Here is an 18264-nt window from a genome sequence, read left to right as displayed (position 1 = left end):
GCGTGTAAGTCGACAGTTACAACGTGTCCTGATCCGGGATGTATTATGCAGGAAACCCCGTCAATTTGTTTAGATGGCAATCCATCGGTCGACGGCCAGATTACCGCGGGACAAAATCCGAGGGAAAAGAGTGATGCCTTATTGAATTTGCCTGGTGTTCTACCTTTGTCAAAGTCCTCCGGAAATTTATGTAATGTTTTAGATATACTTAAGGAACCCAAAGGGTGCTTTTTCGCCAAACCAACCGACCAAATAACACGTGCAACCGAACCGGATAGCCGGTAAATAATAAATTATTCGCAAAAGGGTCCCGGGAATGAATCGAACACAAATCAACCAAACAACCTAGTGATGTACCCGCTCTTTTCGTTCCCAATTACCCCCGTACGTACGAACAAACACGTTGCCACCGGCACGACCGACGCACCGCTACGTGTGTGTCCCCGAAGACTTCCAACGCCGCAAAACTTTCGGGCGCCATGTTTATTCATCAGCGTCGGGCATTTACATTTTGTATCGGCGTCGCGTATTCGGCGGCATGAAACTGGGAGAGAGAAAAAAACGGCCGGGATCAACGGATTAATGTTGGCTTCGTTCCCCGGTTTTAATACCAAGACATCATAAAGCGATATGTTAAGGTTTTCATGCTCGGGTTTGTTTAATCCCAATTTAAACCCCAAATCGTGTCAAATCTCTGAAAAAGTTCAAAAAAAATATTTTTATTATCTAATAGATAATATCTATACTTTATTTAACTACAAAGTGATTTTTTAGAATTAAAAGTTAATTAAAATTAAAAAATGACATTGAGGGTATTTTGGTGGGACACTAAATAAATAAATAAATTAAATAAAATTTAAAAATATTGTGTCATATGTCGTTTAAGGATTTTTAAATAATGTAAAATTCAGTTTTTTTGTCAGAATTATTGTAAGAAAGTCATGTACAGTTAACATTTTATTACATTCTTTTATGTGAATTATCGTTTTTAATCTAATGTTTAATAAATTGTCCAATAAAAAAATTACAACGTCAGATAAAAACAAGCTTTATTTTTGATTAATCGATCGTTAAAATACATTGTACAATTTTTCCCCACATAATAAACGTCGAGTCAGGTATATTTTCTCGGCGGACGGAGTTTAATTGAAATCGCCATCGACATCCATAATCTCCGAGTTTATTGTCGGCCTTTGTTTAGTCAGCAAATAAAGCAATCTCATTAAACGCAATAAACCTGTGTGCCCCCCTTCGAACCCCCTCGATACACGCATACACACACACACACACACGGTGTGTTTCCACTGACCGACTTTCGCCCGCTTCGGCGTTTTCCCATTTTTGGCTGTAAACACGAATTAACCCAGACGATATTACTAATGTTGTTTCGGCCACGATGTCGCATGGACCCGACCCTGTGATCTCCCTTTATTTCACCCCTTCCGGCCTCGGCCGCCATTACAACCCGGGCACTCCGCCGTTGCTTTATGTTTGTCTTTGTCTACATCTATTTACTATATATGTGTGTGTACGAGATCTTAGCACGTTATTTAGGAGGGCTCTAATAAAGTTGCGATATTTGCTACAAAGAATTCCGCTCTCCGAAAAATTACGATCACGGCCAGTGCTTTGTTGTGTTATAACGCTAAATTGGCTCGATCCGTTTTTTCCGCCCCACGGACTCGAAAGTAATAGACAGCGATGTCAAGTGGGTCTAAATAAACGGGTTCTTATTGTTTTTTTCTAACATTCAAACTCACTTACGCTTTTTACAAAATGTTTGGGTTAATTCACAGTAATAAACGATTAATTCCAGAAGCCAAAATGGTCATTAGATTTTATCTACCACATAAATAGTAAATCACATAATAATGTCACAAAATATAATGTCACTTGTAATTTAGTCCCTGACTTTCTAACACCAATTCTGACAAAAAAGCTGAATTTTGCAATATCTAAAACCACTTAAACGACATATTGCACAATATTTTTAATGTTTTTGTCTTTTGTGTCCCCCTTTAGTGATTAAATAAATATAAATACATGTTCAGAAAATATAAAAATTTAACAATAATAAGAAGCAGTAATATTTTATTTATAGTGATTTATCAAATATGAAATTGAAAACAGTAAAATTTTATTAAACATTACAGTAGTAGATCACTTATTCTGACAAAATTACTGAATTTTCCAATATATAAAACCATTTAAACGACATATTACAGAATATTTTTATTTTTGTATCTTTAATGTCCCTCAAAGTTGTTTCTGAAATTTTTCTAATTTTTAATACGAAAAAATCTCTTTGTGTTTAAATAAATATAAGTACAGGTTCAGAAAATATAAAAATTTAAAAACAACTCTTAATATAATATTGTTTTATTTAAAACTATTCACATATAATGCTTGCTTTAATAAGAAGCAGTAATATTTTATTTATAGTAATTTATCAAATATGAAATTGAAAACAGTAAAATTTTATTAAATATTACAGTAGTAGATCACTTAAAAATGTCATAAAATGATAAAATCAGTTGTAAATCAGTCCTTGACTTTCTTACACCAATTGTGACTGAATTTTCCAATATCTAAAAACGTGTAAACAACATATTACATAACATTATTAATTTTTCTATCACTTTGAGTTTAATAAATATAGGTTCAGAAAATATAAACATTGGAAAACAACCGTTAAAATAATATTGTTATATTTAAAAACTAATCACTTATAATGTTTGTTTCAATAGGAAGCTGTCATATTTTATTTGTAATAATTTATCAAATGACATATAAAATCAAAATCAGTTGTAAATCAGTTTCTGAATATTTTCCCTTAAATCTGACAAGAGAACTGACTACACCCAAAACTGTTCCTGATATGTTTCCATTTTTTTATTAAAAATTACACTCAGGTAAATTGAATATAAAAAATCCAAATAAATTTTTATTAATTATAACAGCTTAAAAACAATCCCTTAAATTATAGTATTTAAAATCATTTTATTTTAACTAACTTTTAATTATAAACAATTTATTAATCATTAAATAGATTGTAATAATATATAAATATAAATCACACATAATATTGATATAAAATGATAAAATAAGTTGTAAATCCTTCTCTGAGTTTCTTACTTTAAATCTGATAAGAGAAATGTATTTTGTAACATCTTAAACCCATAAAACATTATATTTTTATCGCTTTTCTCACTTGTTTCCCCTATACGACCCTCAAGGTCTTTCCTGAGAAGTTTCCATTATTTAATACGAAAAAATTCAACTGGATTATTTAATTAAATTTCATCTATACATGCAAATAAAATTGAAGTGTCTGTTTGTAATATTAAAATAACCGTTTTTTACTACATGCATATGAATATAAATACAGTACATAAAATACATAAAATTAATTTAAATTCAAAAGAATTGTTCTTTTAATAAAATGATTATGTCTTTTAGTTATTTCTTACGTTTTTTGTAATTTTTTGGGAATCCAGGAAGAATTAGAATTATTTATTTTTTCTTTTTTAATGATTTTTCAGGAAATTAGTATAGTAAAAAAATAAAAATTCATAAAGTTATTAAAGTGAAACTATGTAATTTAATCAGTATGAATTTAATCGTATGAATTTTAATCCTATAGATTTTAATCGTATGGAAAATGATCGTATGGAAAACATTCGTATAGATTTTGATCGTATGGAATTAGGTCACTTTACGTTTTTAGTCATTTCTCACGTTTTTAATGAATTTTTGAGATTTTAGTAGTTTTTTATGTTTTTAGTAAATTTTTACGTTTTTCGTAACATCATAATATTTATATATATATATATATATATATATATATATATATATATACATATATATATACTGTATGTATATATATTTGTTTAAGGCTACCACTCATAATTATAGCAATTAATGCACCCAAAAAGTATGGCTCATTAGTATTTACTACTCATACCGGAAATTTTCTTCGAAACTAAATTGTTCTAGAGGACCGAAATTTCTTCCAATTTTGCTTTCACAAGAAATTTATTTCACAATAATTTCACATGAAATTTTTATAATTAAAAATTTTTTGGTTATAGAAGTGTAATAAACAGCTTGTAAAATATTAAAACTGAAAAACACTCCTTTAAATTGAGATATTAAAACAATTTTCTTGAAAATATTTTTTAGTCAAAACACTGTTAAAAATTGTCCACGCAAAAAAACCCGAACAACCCTTATTAAAAGTCATTGGAGTTGATATGTTTTAAAGTGCTCGAGCCCTGGGCCTAACAGCCCGACGCGAAAAAAGCCCCTTTCAATATGAAAATAATAATGCTGAATACGGAACAAATCCCCTGTCAGATCAGCATAAACTCGTGGCAATTTTCTAGTCTGCAATAAACAGTTCCATGTGTCAAAAATTGTGATGCGCTGGCAAAAATCACGTACACATAAAATATATATGAGGCCGCGTTTCCGTAACTCAAACATTTTTATTGTCGGTGTTCGATCGGAAGTTTCGGGTTAGCGCCACACGACGACACCGAACCAAATTCGACCGTCCAAGAATCGTTTAATTATCACGTACCAATTTTTTTGTGTCACCCTCACTCCGTGTCTCGACCGGAGTGGCATCGAGCGAATAAAGAATTAATAAAGCTCCGAACACACCGAAAACTTTTAATGCGGCACATTTCATTGTTAATAACATAAAAAACCTGTTACGGGATTATTACCATGACACGGAAACCAAATTAAATACTTACGGGGTTTTAAAATATTCAGTTTGGCGCTGCAACTTTGATTTTTTATGAGTTTGAAATTTAAATAAACTGCGAAAGATGGTCAACAATGGTTGTCACCTCTTCGTTCTTTGTGGCGTCGGTTTCTTTATGTTGGAATGACTATTATGATTTTGTGACGTGTCCACAACCTTGTGGTCTTTTGGTCCCGGACGATCGATTATCCGGCGGGGAATTCGGTGAATGTTGGGCGACGACCAAATTGGAATTCTCGATGTTATGTTCGACGATTGGTAATTGAACGATTGGTTGGTGCGTTCATTAGACTGGCTACTTGACGAAATTATCGGACATTCTGTATCAAGGATGCATAAAAGGGAGACAAGACATACTTTTTGTTTTTCAATCATAAGTAAGTTAACCTCAAATTACTATCGAAGGCAATTAAAACAATTAACTTTATGACAGTGGGCTTCTGGTACTTGTTCAGCAGGAAAAAAACACGTACAATACCGGATAAAAGTTGCGTGAATCCGGTTCTGTTTTGGCTCCTCGGTACGGTCCATTGTTGTGTGGAAGTGGTGTAGCTGTCTTGGCCAGAGGCTAAGTTATGACGGCTGGCATATCCGGCCTCTTGAATGCCTAATGAATGCCTGCGAGTTTGTCTTAATTTCGGCCAAGACGGAAAATACCTTAACAAGGGTTGTGACAAAATGCCGTCCGGAAAATGTATATCTCACATATTATCTTGTTATCTTGCTCGGTTTAGCCCCATTCACATCCGAGCTTCCCGTTCCTGCTACCAAACTTATCGACGGCCGATTTAATTCGATCCAAACTCGAAAACATAACGGACCAATTTTATCGTGATTCTCTTAGCGCCGCCTATTTATGTTGCCGTTAATTTTTTTTTCTCTCTTGCGAAACGGCAGAAAAATATTTACATACAAAATTAAATTACTTTTGCTTACCATATTTGGGAGGCTGGCGCAGGACCTGAAAAAGAGGAAATCCAATTAATAAACAAAGTTCACGAGAATACGCCGCCCGCTGTACAAAATTAAATTATTTTTCCTTATTTTAAAGATGAAATGCAAGAGCCCAGCGCCGACTAAAAATTAATTGCGGATGTATCGGATAATTCAATTTGTTTATTCCTGCTTTGAAGGTTCCGAGAACTTACAATTATCTTTCCACTTAGACGCTTACCTGGCACAACAGAAAATTCTAACTCAATCATTTTTGTTCCGTTACACAAAATGTTGCTGAGATATATTTATCAGCTTGTTCCCTCTGTTTAGCTTTATGTATATTATCCTGTTTTATTCACAGAGTTTGTAATTTTAAATTCTTAAATCAAAATAATTATATCGGGGTAAAATTATATAGAACTTTATTTGATAAAGAAGAAATTGTTGCACATCACTGCACATAGGTAAAGAGGAACCTTAATTCATAATATAAATATTGTTACCAATCTATGTAACAATTTTAAATCCATGTTGATCATAATCAACATCAATGTATCAAGATAATGTGGTGTTGAAACTTAATTGGTAATGAAGAAGTTGTTACTGATGTTGTTGTCAGTATTAATAATAATTTTAAACTGTTGTTAATCATAGTCAACAACACTGCACATAGATGTGAAACCTTAAATCATAATATAAATATTATTACCAGTGTTTGTAATAATTTTAAATCCTTGTTGATCATAATCAACGTCATTACATTTACACAATGTGGAATTGAATCATAATTGGTAATAAAGATATTGTTACCCGTGTCTGTAATAATTTTAAATCATTGTTAATCATAATCCACGTCATAGCATCTAGATAAAATTGTTGTTGAATCTTAATTATTATTAATGATGTTATTGTCAGTATTAATAATTTTAAACTGTTGTTGACCATATTCAACAACACTGTTCATAGATAAACAGATGTGGAACCTTAATTCATAATATAAATATTGTTACCAGTATTTGAAATAATTTTAAATCCTTGTTGTTTATAATGAACATTATTGCATCTAAATAATGTGGTGTTGAATGAAGAAGTTGTTATCAGTGTGTGTAATACTTTTAAATCCTGGTTGATCGTAATCAATGTCACAGCATCTAGATAAATTGTTGTTGAATCTTAATTAGTACTTTATCCTAATACTTGCATCTAGATAGTGTGATGTTGAAAATTAATTTATAATGTTCTATATGGTAGAAGTTGTTGCCAGTGTTGAGTATTGATAATAAAGAAGTGTTTGTGACAATTTGAATATGAAATCGTATTCGTAAAACGATGTTGAATATAAATTTGATAATAAAAAATTGTTCAGAAACTGCAGCCCTTCAAAAATGCTGACGGTAATACCAGGGGGATTGTATAAAACATTTCGAAATTATTATATGCCTTTTGTTGTACTGAAAATTCTTTTTATTGCACGTGACAATGTGACAAACAGAAACAATGCAAGCTGATTTAAAACACCCCGGCTCGGCATTTATTTTCCCCGAAAGTATTTTAAATACAAGTCGCTGGAACTTTGTTAATTAATCTGGTCGCCGTTTCGATCCGGTCCGCGAATAATGATCGTCGCTTTTTCCTGTTGTTTTCGTGAGTTTACATTGTGAATTGATTTGTCGTTTAATATTTAGTTTGCTTTAACAATCACCCTTAAATTGCACGAAATAATTAAATTTAATAATAATAAAGCGCTACAGTTTGGCGGTGGCAAAACTGACTTGGATCGCCGTCGGAAAATTCTAAAGCGAAAAGGAGAGACATTTATTTACGATGGGATATTTACTTTCGGTACTATTAAGTCAGTGTTTCGCCCATTCAATCAGAAATCCCCCCGGCGAACGTGTCATTGTGCGGTTGTGCCAGGAACGAATGCATTGTCTCATTTAATAAAGGCCCGTGCACCATAATGTGACATAATCCTGAATGATACCAGAGACAACTTCCCCAACAATATCTGCAAGTAACCGATTCACGTTCGGTCCGGAATCCCCGGCATCATATTTTACCGGATTCGTTAGGACAGTACACGTTCTCGGTCCTGCTGCCAACTGCTAGGCATACAAGGATACGTGCTGCAACTTATTGCAACTGCGGAACCAGTGGCGGGGTAACGCATTCGACTTGGGGTGGGGCGGATTATGGCGGAAATTAAGAGTAACTGGAGCCATTGATTCGAACCACCTTGTTGCCAAAAGGTCGGACCTGGTCCGATTGTTTCGTGCCCCGACCGAAAAGTAAGTGGCGGCATTAATACGCCCATTATTTAGGGCCCTATTGTCGCCGTTCGCCGAATTATCGCCACGGAATTTGTCGATTTAATTAAACCCTAATTGTAACCCGTGTCCATCGAATTCTTGTTGCCGGAACGGCGTTAAACTACGATCGATTGTCCGGAGGAACAATTCCCGGAACCCCGGTAGACGTTTTTCGACAGGACTTACGTAAATGTTGTCGTCGAGGGTTGCGACAACGTCGGACCGGATTTAATTCGGTTTCGTCGCCGGTCGACGAGTTACCTGGGCGCAGGCCCGTCTCCCACCGGTCCCTAAATTGAATTCAGACCGTTAATGAAGGCAAACTGATTTTCGTAATTCGGCTTAATGAAGATGGACCACCAAATTGGTTTACCTGGTTCCGAGTTCCCGGGACGGGTGCCGCCACTGAGAATCGCACGACCAATCAGCCGCCATTGAAGCTAATTGATGCGGGAAACTCGGAGTTGCGGAGCAAAAAAAAAAAAAAATGTATGTACAGTCGACGTCGAAATGAAGTGGAAACGCAGACAAACATACAAATGCAATTTACGACCCGGTTGCGATGGACGATGGGGCCTTTTTGCCCGTGCGCACGGCCGTGCATTCGATTAGGTCGGATATTATTTTAGTGCGGAGGCCGAATCGAAATTTGCATGCACGTTGGTTCCGAGTCGGTTTTTGTGCAGCTCGTTTCGGCCAATTCAAGAGGATGTGCCGTCATTTCTGTTCGAACTAGTCGTCCGTTACGGTTTGCTTTGCTGATTGACTTTCAGTAACTAAATTTTGTAACGATTCGAATCGTTAAATTATTATTTCTTTATACTGAAAGGTTCTTCCTGCTTTGTTACCAAAGGTTAAATATGTGGTCTTTCTGCTGTGACCGAAGTTTACCTATTCTCCTCTTTATAGAGTTTATATAGTTTATGTAGAGCTGCTGGAGCTTTTCTTCTTGGATTTTCTCCTATTTCGTTGTGACTGATCCTTTAAATGGTTGACTTTTTTTTCTGCTATGTAACCAAAGTTATCTATCCAAAGGCTGTTTCTCATTACAGAGTTTATTCATTTTATAACTGCTGAAGAGAGTTTTTCTTTTTGAACTTTCTCCTGTTTCGTCATGGTTAATCATTCTTTAAAGTGTGTTTTGCTTATTGAATTTTAGTCAGTTTATTTAATTTATTTTGTGAAGAATTAAATTATTAAATTATTTTTTATACTGATAGATTATTCCTGCTATGTAACCAAAGTTTACCTAACAAAGGGTGCTCTTCCTCATTATAGAGTTTATACAGTTTATAACTGCTAAAGCGAGTTTTTCGTTGTGGATTTTCTCCTGTTTCGTCATGGTCTCTCATTCTTTAAAGTTTATTTTGTCGATTGATTTTTAATAATATTAATTTGTGACGAATAAAATTATTAAATTATAATTTCTTTATGCTGAAAGATTATTCCTGCTATGTGACCGAAGTTTACCTATCAAAACGGTGCTCTTCCTCTTTATAGAGTTTATACAGTTTATAACTTGCTGAAGTGAGTCTTTCTTCTTGGACTTTCTCCAGTTTCGTTGTGATCAATCATCCTATTAAGTTTGTTTTGTTAATTAGCTTTTAGTAATATTATTTTGCGACGAAGTAAATTATTAACATATTATTTTTTTATACTGAAAAATTATTCCTGCTACGTCACTGAATTTTATCTATCAAAAGGATGTTCTTCCTCTTTATGGAATTTATACAGTTTATAACTGCTGAAGCAAGATTTTCTTTTTGGACTTCGTCATAACCACTCATCCTTTAAAGTTTGTTTTGTTGACTTTTAGTAACATATTTTGTAAAAATTATTATTTCATTATTCTGAAAAATTCTTCCTGCTATGTGACCCAAGTTTACCTGTTAAATGTCTTTTAGTTTTTCCTCTTATAGAAAATGTTGTTAATGATTCAAGTTTAATTGTTAATGTAAAACTATACATCCAATCATTTTTTCTTGTTACAGTAAAGTACAATAATCCAATTGATTGGAATTGATAAAACAATAATGTCTACACAGGCTCTGATTCTTAATTAGATAAACCACTTGACTGGATTTAATGTAATAATATTTTCGCCCCCTTCCCTAAGATAAGTGAGTAGAGACTATTGTAATCTTTTGAGATTAATTCGTAGAACCCCTCGACTTTAACTCAATAAAATCGACTAAGACTCGCATCTGGTAGCTGTGCTGCGCACGTTTATCGATAATTTATTACAGAAAAAAACGTTGCAAGTCCTAAAAATAATACCTGATAATAAATTACAAACAAACTAAGCGGAATTAAAGCCCTGTCGAAAAAAAAAAACGGGGGCGAAAATATTCAGCGAAAAATGCCCACTACCACAGTTCCAACGAAACTTTTAATTGAATTCAAAAGTTATAACAGTTTTAATTAAGACCGGTATTAGAGATTTAAATTTAAACTTTAATAAAGTAGAGAGATCAAAAAACTATTCTGACTGGTTTTCGTTTAAATGGTTTTTCGAGACGCAATAACATCAAGGAACACGTAAGCCACTTTTAAACAAACTGAATTTTAAACACGCGAGTAGATTTCGCGTGCATCATCAAAGCATCGCATAAAGGAGGGAAATTTCTCGGAAGCGTTCCCATCTATTAGCCGCATTCGCACCCCTTTGATATTGATAAGTTAATCTGCATTATGGAAAACTTATACGTTCAATTTGACGTCGGAACACTGACGCGAGATAGGTGGGTATATTTACGTCGTGCCGTTCTGTCCATTTAATCGAAAGTTATTCGTGCCACGTTTAATCGAATAGCCGAAACGAAACAAACTTTCGGGAACGGTGCCGGATGTTGTGTCGCATTCAAGTGCAAACCCGCAACAAAAAAAAAAAACACTCCTCGCCCATATTTAAATTCGATTTAGAGAGTACAGTGTTTTTTTCGACGGCGCGATTCAAAGGAATGTAAATTATTCGAACGTGAATGGAACTCAATATCCCTCCGATGCTCAGAATTTGATAGCATTGTAAACCACGCCGCAAAAAGAGCGAAATATGTACATAAAACCGGTATTAGAGGAAGCGAATGCTCTATTTTGTTAATGAATGCTTGGAAAATTGTTAAATGCACTTTATATTACACTGTTATTAATATAAAGGATTTTATTGTATTAACTAAAATGTGAAAATTACAATGTATTTAACATGTAGCTGTTTCATTGTTAATTAATTTGGGTCAGTGATTATACAAAGAGAAAAATTAACAAATTATTAAAAATCATGTGTGTGCTAAAAATAAAATTGTAGCGGGTAGTAATCCATAAATTTTACTTTTAATACTAAATAACTAAGTGTGTATACAATGCTAGTAACACATTTTAATTAAGTAAACTTTATAATGTGGGCATTGGGGTAGGCCCAAAAAATTGACTACTTTTTTTAACGACACTGTTTATTTACAATTTTGTAGGAAATTGAATGTTCTACAAAAAAGATATCTTACAATTTGTTCATAATTCTTACAGTTTAGAATATACCGGCGGCTCATATATTTTTGAAAATCGTTTCAAAGCTTACTTAGTGAACATTAAAAAGGAATAAATAAATTTAATCAATTAAATCAAATTAATTTTCTACCACAAAAAATTTAATAAATAAATATTGTTTCTAATTAATATTATAATAAGAAAATTACTAAATATTTTACAGTATTATTAACATAAATAATTGTGTTGTTACATACATATTCAATTAACTGATAATTAAAATGTATTTTTGCATGTTTCAATATTAATTAATTCAGTTCTGTGCCTTAACAAAAGGAAAAAGTAATCTATTATTAAAGATCTTATGTTTTAGAAAATAAAAACGGAAACATAGCACGTACTAATCCATAAATCTCTGGTAAATGTAAATTAATTCGAGTTAATAAACGCAAATGAAGACTGAAACCGGTGCAAAAATAATTAATAGCATTTAAATCCGATGTTTGTTCAGCCGAGTCGATTTTTGGATTAAAAACTTTTCCGGGGCCACGTAAATTGCCCTCCCCTATTTTAATTAAGTTATTCATGATACAAGCTTAATTTGTATTTAAAACTAGATGCAGGAATTATCAACATTCTTTGCACATTTATTCGAAGAAAAAATTAATTTTTCTTTATGTGAGAGAGTGGTATTAACTCAAAAAGTCTAAGGAATATTGGATTGGTGTTAATGTTTTAAAAGGGAGGATTAAAATTCAAATAGCATTAAATAAATTAATTAAAAGAATGTAAAAAATAATTGCCACTGGGGTTATTTATATGTAAACATGGAATATCAACAATTTTTGGAAATTTATTCAGAGAAATATGAAATTTTCTTCTTGAATAGAAATTTGAAAAACTTAAATAATTTTTTTATAATATTATTATTTTTAAAAAAGACGATAAATACATGTTTTCTATCTCTTTCACTCTTGAATAGAATTTAGACCATGTTATCTTAGCACATATTTAAAAATATATAATTAAAACTATTAATTGTATAAAGAAATTTTAAAAATAAATATAAAAATACATGATTCCTAATTTCCATTTTATTTTTATTTATTATAATTATTTAGATATATTTATTAATTTAAAAAGTATGAATAAAACATACCAAAAATTGTGTTAAAATCATAAGAATGAGTTGTAGGGAAAATAAAACATCACGGGACACATTTACAAAGTTATCACAATCGGACGCGTCTTATTCTTACTAAAATCAAAAATTATTTAAACTCTAAAAATTTTTACGTTCACCGTTGACCAACAGAAATGTGGAAAGAAGGTTATTGTGATTTGTGTAAACAATACATGAACCTGAGTCATATTTAATTTATTTGCGTTTACTTTGGCCCAAATTAGTAAAAATATTTTAAAACAAAAATTAAATTTAAGTATATTCGTTAGCACAAAGTAATTAAAATTTAATATTTCCTTATTAAATAAAATATTATTTTTAATTTTCTTAGTTGTAGGCAAAACAAATTCAAAGTCAAAATAAAAAATAAAATATTATAACTGGCAATTTTTATCTTAATAATAATGATATTTCTCAAACTGAAATTAATTACTAACAAACCTAACAAATAATGTAAATATAATTTACCCAAAATATCCTCAAATTTTCATAAAATCTTTTATCCTGATACATAAGCTTTTGATAAAGTTACATTTACTTGTCCTACATAAAATATATTGAAAGAGATATCAAAATACGAAAAAATTCCCCCTATGTCCAATAATAATATATAATATTATAATAGCATCTAATTATTGTCCTACTTCTAATATATTTATTGTAAAAAAATTACTCATGTCTAATTTAACAAAATAAATTACATAATCAATATATAAACAATAAAAATAAAAGGAATACACATTTAAACATTACAATATATTATCATAAAATTATAAAATGCAACTGGTATTAAAGTAAAAAGGAGGGAGAGTAACAATGCATCGCAAGCCATTCTGAATTTGAAGTGTATGTTAACTGCAGACCTGTCGCTGACCGTACATTAATTAATTTTTGTTGTGGCATATTTAGTTTATTTGCATTTAATCCATATTATGAAAGTCAAAATTATATTTTAAAATGTAAATTTAATTATTTACTATATATTCATTAATCCTAAATTATTATAAAAAATATAATTTTTAACTTTCTCAATTGTCAGCAAAAGTGAAGTAAGTGTTGTTTTGTAAATGAATTTATCTATATGGTAAAATTTTGGTGGAAATTTTAAAATATTAATAATAATTTGAAAACGGAACAGCAGAATTTTGATTGGTTTGAAATCTAGAGAATTCTATTCTTCGTACTTAATTCAAATATAAAAATAAATTGTCTAAAAAACTTTTTGAATAAATATTAAAATATATAGATGGATTTTATTTATCGTATGATGACAGTAAGCAATTATTATTATTATGATTTCTAATTTCAATTTTTATTTTATATAGTGGAATATTTGAATATATTTAAATCATAATGGGAGAGATATTTGAAACAATTGTAATTATATAGATGTGTCCCAAAATGGAATTAATTCTTAGACTAATCTAAAAATCTTAATAAAACATACTTACAATTTCTTCAAATTTTCATAAAATCCCGAGTAAAAATCACAGGACACATTTAAAAGCTAACACAATAAACAATTTGTGAAAAATATAGATAAATTGAGTAAAAACGCAGGAGTCGTCCCCAGGATGGATCCACCTTGTCGTGGTCCTGGGGCTCGGTACCACTCCACAAACTAGTGGCAGTGGGAAGCTAACGGATCCAACCCCGCTATTCCAATCCTTCCCCAGGAAGATCTCGGAACTTCCTCAGATTGGTCTTGCTCTTCTGAACCCAGTTGACAGTCATATACGTGAGACATTTGGCTGTGATCTTCGGATCGGTGCCTGAAGGTGTGAATCCGGCACTGCCTCCGAATTCCATTAGAAGTCTTTTATAAAATTTTACCCTCTTTGTTTCAAAAAAAGCAAGACCCGTCTTATTCTAACCAAAATTAAAAACGTCCAAATATTGTTTTATTCAAAATTGATCAACAGAAATGCAGAATAAACCAGTTCTTACGATTCCTGAAAACCTAATGAAGACAGAGGACACGTCTTATAATAACCAAAATCAATCACCGGCGGTCAATATAAATGCGAATATTATGGAAATAATACACACAGGTATGACCTATTTAATTTATTTGCTATTATTTTTAACTATATTAGTAAAAATTATAATTAAACAAAATTAAATTAAATTAACATATTTGTTTGAATATTTTATTGTAAAATATAATTTTGTTTTTGAGTTTCTTTGTTGTAAATTCGTAGTCAAATTTTAACATATATAATTAATTAATTATATATTAAGTAGTAATTAGTATTTTATTGAATACATTTGGATAATTTTTTTAAATGAATAAGTGAGTAAGCATTATTTTGTAAAATATTAATAATATTCACATACATCAAAGCAAATCAAATTTAACAACATTCATTTACAATAAATTTGGATTAAATAAATAAAAACTTAATTTTAAATTATGAAATTACATTTAACTATGTTAATTAATTTTTGTTGTGGCATATGTAATATATCTGTATTTAATCCATATTATAAAAGTTAAAATTATATTTTAAAATGTATATTTAAATTTTTAGTTTATATATCATTAATCCAAAATAATTTTAAATTATTATTTTATTATTTAAAATATGAGTTTATAAAAGTAAATTTAAATTTTATTTAATACATTTAGTTAAATAGTATGTTTAAGGGGAATAAAGTAATGGTTGTTTTGTAAAACAAATATGTATTTCTATGTCGTTAACTCTTGCATAAAACTCGAACTATATAATTAAAATTATAATTATAAATATAAATTGTATAAAAAGTTTTTTTAAATAATTATAAAAGTATGTGATTCCAAATTTCCATTCTTATTATTTTTTTATTGGAGGGACATTTAGACATATTTAAATAATTAAAGGGAAAGATATTATATCGTAGACGATGGTAATATTCATATAGGAATTTTGAGCTCTTTATGGGCCAATGTCGGAACAAAAATAAAAATTTTGGTCTCGAAAAATAAATAGTTTTTTATTTCTGAAATGGGGGTGTACTTTGACAGCAAAGCTAATTATTGTTTTTGTATTGATATACTTTTAAATATGTACAAAATTTACAACTTGAGTAACAATTATCAACACCATTTTAGAAATTTATTAACGCAAAAAATATTTTATAAAATATTGTATTCGTTTTAATATGTTCAAAGTGGCCGATTAAAATTCCAATAACATTAAATGAATTAATTAAAGGGGTATAAAAAAGGATTACAACCCCGGCAATAATTTCCGGGCTTATTTACAATATATATGCAAAAGCGACACAAGTAAATAAATACCGGTTTTTCGAACCATCCAACGGCACCATATGTGCGGCTAATCCATTACGAGTTTATGCGAAGGGTAAACCGCAAAATCGTTAAAGAAGATTTATTTTGCACGCTTAAGACACCTATCCCCCTCAATGCTGGAACTCAACGCGAACGCGTGATTAAACACGGCATCGTACCGACGCGACTCTTCCGCATTAATCATTGTCACTCCAATTAACGGCGATAATTTAAATGCAGGTTTTAGAACTGGTTCCGGGACAAACATTTTCATACGGACGTGCGTCGAAACAACCTCCCCGGAAGCGACGGTCCAAATATTAACTTGATTGGACTGCTTTGATTACGTTAATGGTGCACCGGATTTCGGCGGACGTTATTTCTAATTGGATCAATCAAATTATTGATATTTTTCGGTGGACAACCGGACCTCCGGACCCGTCACCGAATACGCAGACGTTAATCGAATAAATCGTGCCGCATCCTCCGGGACCGGGCCGGCGTCGCGGCCGTCTTGAGGCGTCCCTCCGTCACGTTCCTGAAAATCTCGCCCGGGGAACCTGCGGCACATACACACACAGCTTCCGCTAATCTGATTTATTCGCGGATCGGACGGGCCAATATAACTGTCACATCGGTGCAGTCGGTGAATTATAATTACTCTCGCGAATGTGTGCGGAGGCGGCCGGAATCCACGTTTTCGTCGGATGAATGCGAATTGTCGGTGCTGGGTAAGGGGTGTAAGGTTTCGGGCGGGGACGGACGGCGATTCCGGCGTCTGGGACTTCGCGGGGCGATATCCGGTTCACAATTGGACGCCCGTCAAAGTTACGAATGCGCTTTCGAATTCCGTTTTACGTTTCAATTTGGTTAATGTCGTATATGGCTGCAATTAATTGAGACGCTTGTTAAAATCGTTTGTACGAGTTGATGTTATGAATTTGTTTTAATCGTTTTGCAATGGCTTCGTAAACGGGTAAATATGCAAATGCGGTCTGTTGTCTTGGTAATTAACGTTTGTACATCAATTGTACGTATAATGTTTAAAGTAAATATTTTCTCGATTTTTTCATGATTAATTTACATTCGTATATTTGAATTATAATTACTTTTGTTCACGTTTGTACTTAATACATACATACAAAATTTAATAAGTTTATTTTAATTAAAGAATTTATATAATTTATTATATTATAACTGTCATTTAATAATAGTAAATAAACTAAAAATTATATTTAAATCTAATATCAAACAAAAACATTTGATAATTATGTATAAATTAATTATTAATATTTCATATTTTTACTGATTTATTATTATTTTTTATATTTATAGGTAAATTTTATAACAATAAATTATTAATTTACATACAAATTTATTAATCAGATTTCCAGTATATTTGATTAAATTTTTCATGACTGAATAAATCAATTTATATTATACAATATAAATATATAATTTAAATTTAATTTAAAAAGTAGTAAATAAAAACATTATGTATTTATTCATATTTACAATAAATTCGATAACAAATTTGATTACTAGTGTTAAATTTATTAGCAATATTTCCTAATATCTATTTTGATTCAGTAAATTATTAATATTTTATTGTTTTCGATTTATTGATAAGTAAACTTTAAGGTATTTTTCAAATATTACGTATTTCATATGTACAAAAAAATCAATATATCTTTTAATTAATTTTTTTATAATTAAATAAATCAAAATAATCCACTAAATTAATTATTTTATTATACTTTAATTAAAAGTATTGTATAAATAACAAAAAAAAATATATGTTTTTATTTTCATTTATAAAAAAATCAAATTTACTTTTGATTAATTAAAAGTATAAGTATCAAGAAACAAATATATGTTTTTATTTTTATTTACAAAAATGAAATTTACATTTGATATATTATATATTTGTAATATTTTATTTGTATTTGTTTTTTTGGTCTAATTTTTTAATAATATAAATGAATTTATTGTTTAATGATTATTATTTTTACTAATTTATATTTTTAGTCATGCAAACGAATTATATGCAAATTTATTAATTACCATTCAGTTTATTAGGTCATTTCGTTTAATTTTACACGATTGAGTAAATAAAAATATACACAAAATAAATTTTATTGAAAATAAAAGTGACAAGAAAAAAATTATATTTTTATTCATAATTATAATAAATTTAATAGTAATTTTGATTATTCTATTTTTTTAAAAAATAACAATTTTTGATCATTCATAAATTAAAATATTTTACTTAATAGTTGTTATTTTTTTTTATTCATTATTTACTGATAAA

The 18264-nt window shown here is 30.5% G+C and overlaps 1 protein-coding gene across 2 annotated transcripts in view; it reads right to left on the bottom strand.

The window, feature by feature from the left end:
* LOC109598642 (neuroligin-4, X-linked-like) overlaps window positions 1–18264 on the bottom strand; it is a 284001-nt gene that overhangs the window by 196523 nt on the left and 69214 nt on the right. For both annotated transcript variants that reach the window (XM_049966869.1, XM_049966870.1), the window contains one exon: window positions 5708–5732. The gene's annotated coding sequence lies outside the window, so the exon portion shown is untranslated. The remainder of the gene's footprint in view (window positions 1–5707; window positions 5733–18264) is intronic.

Source organism: Aethina tumida, chromosome 4 (assembly GCF_024364675.1).
Source record: "Aethina tumida isolate Nest 87 chromosome 4, icAetTumi1.1, whole genome shotgun sequence".
Lineage (NCBI taxonomy): Eukaryota > Metazoa > Arthropoda > Insecta > Coleoptera > Nitidulidae > Aethina > Aethina tumida.
The sequence above is the reverse complement of the archived record's forward strand: the minus strand, read 5'-3'. Positions and strand labels throughout refer to the sequence as shown.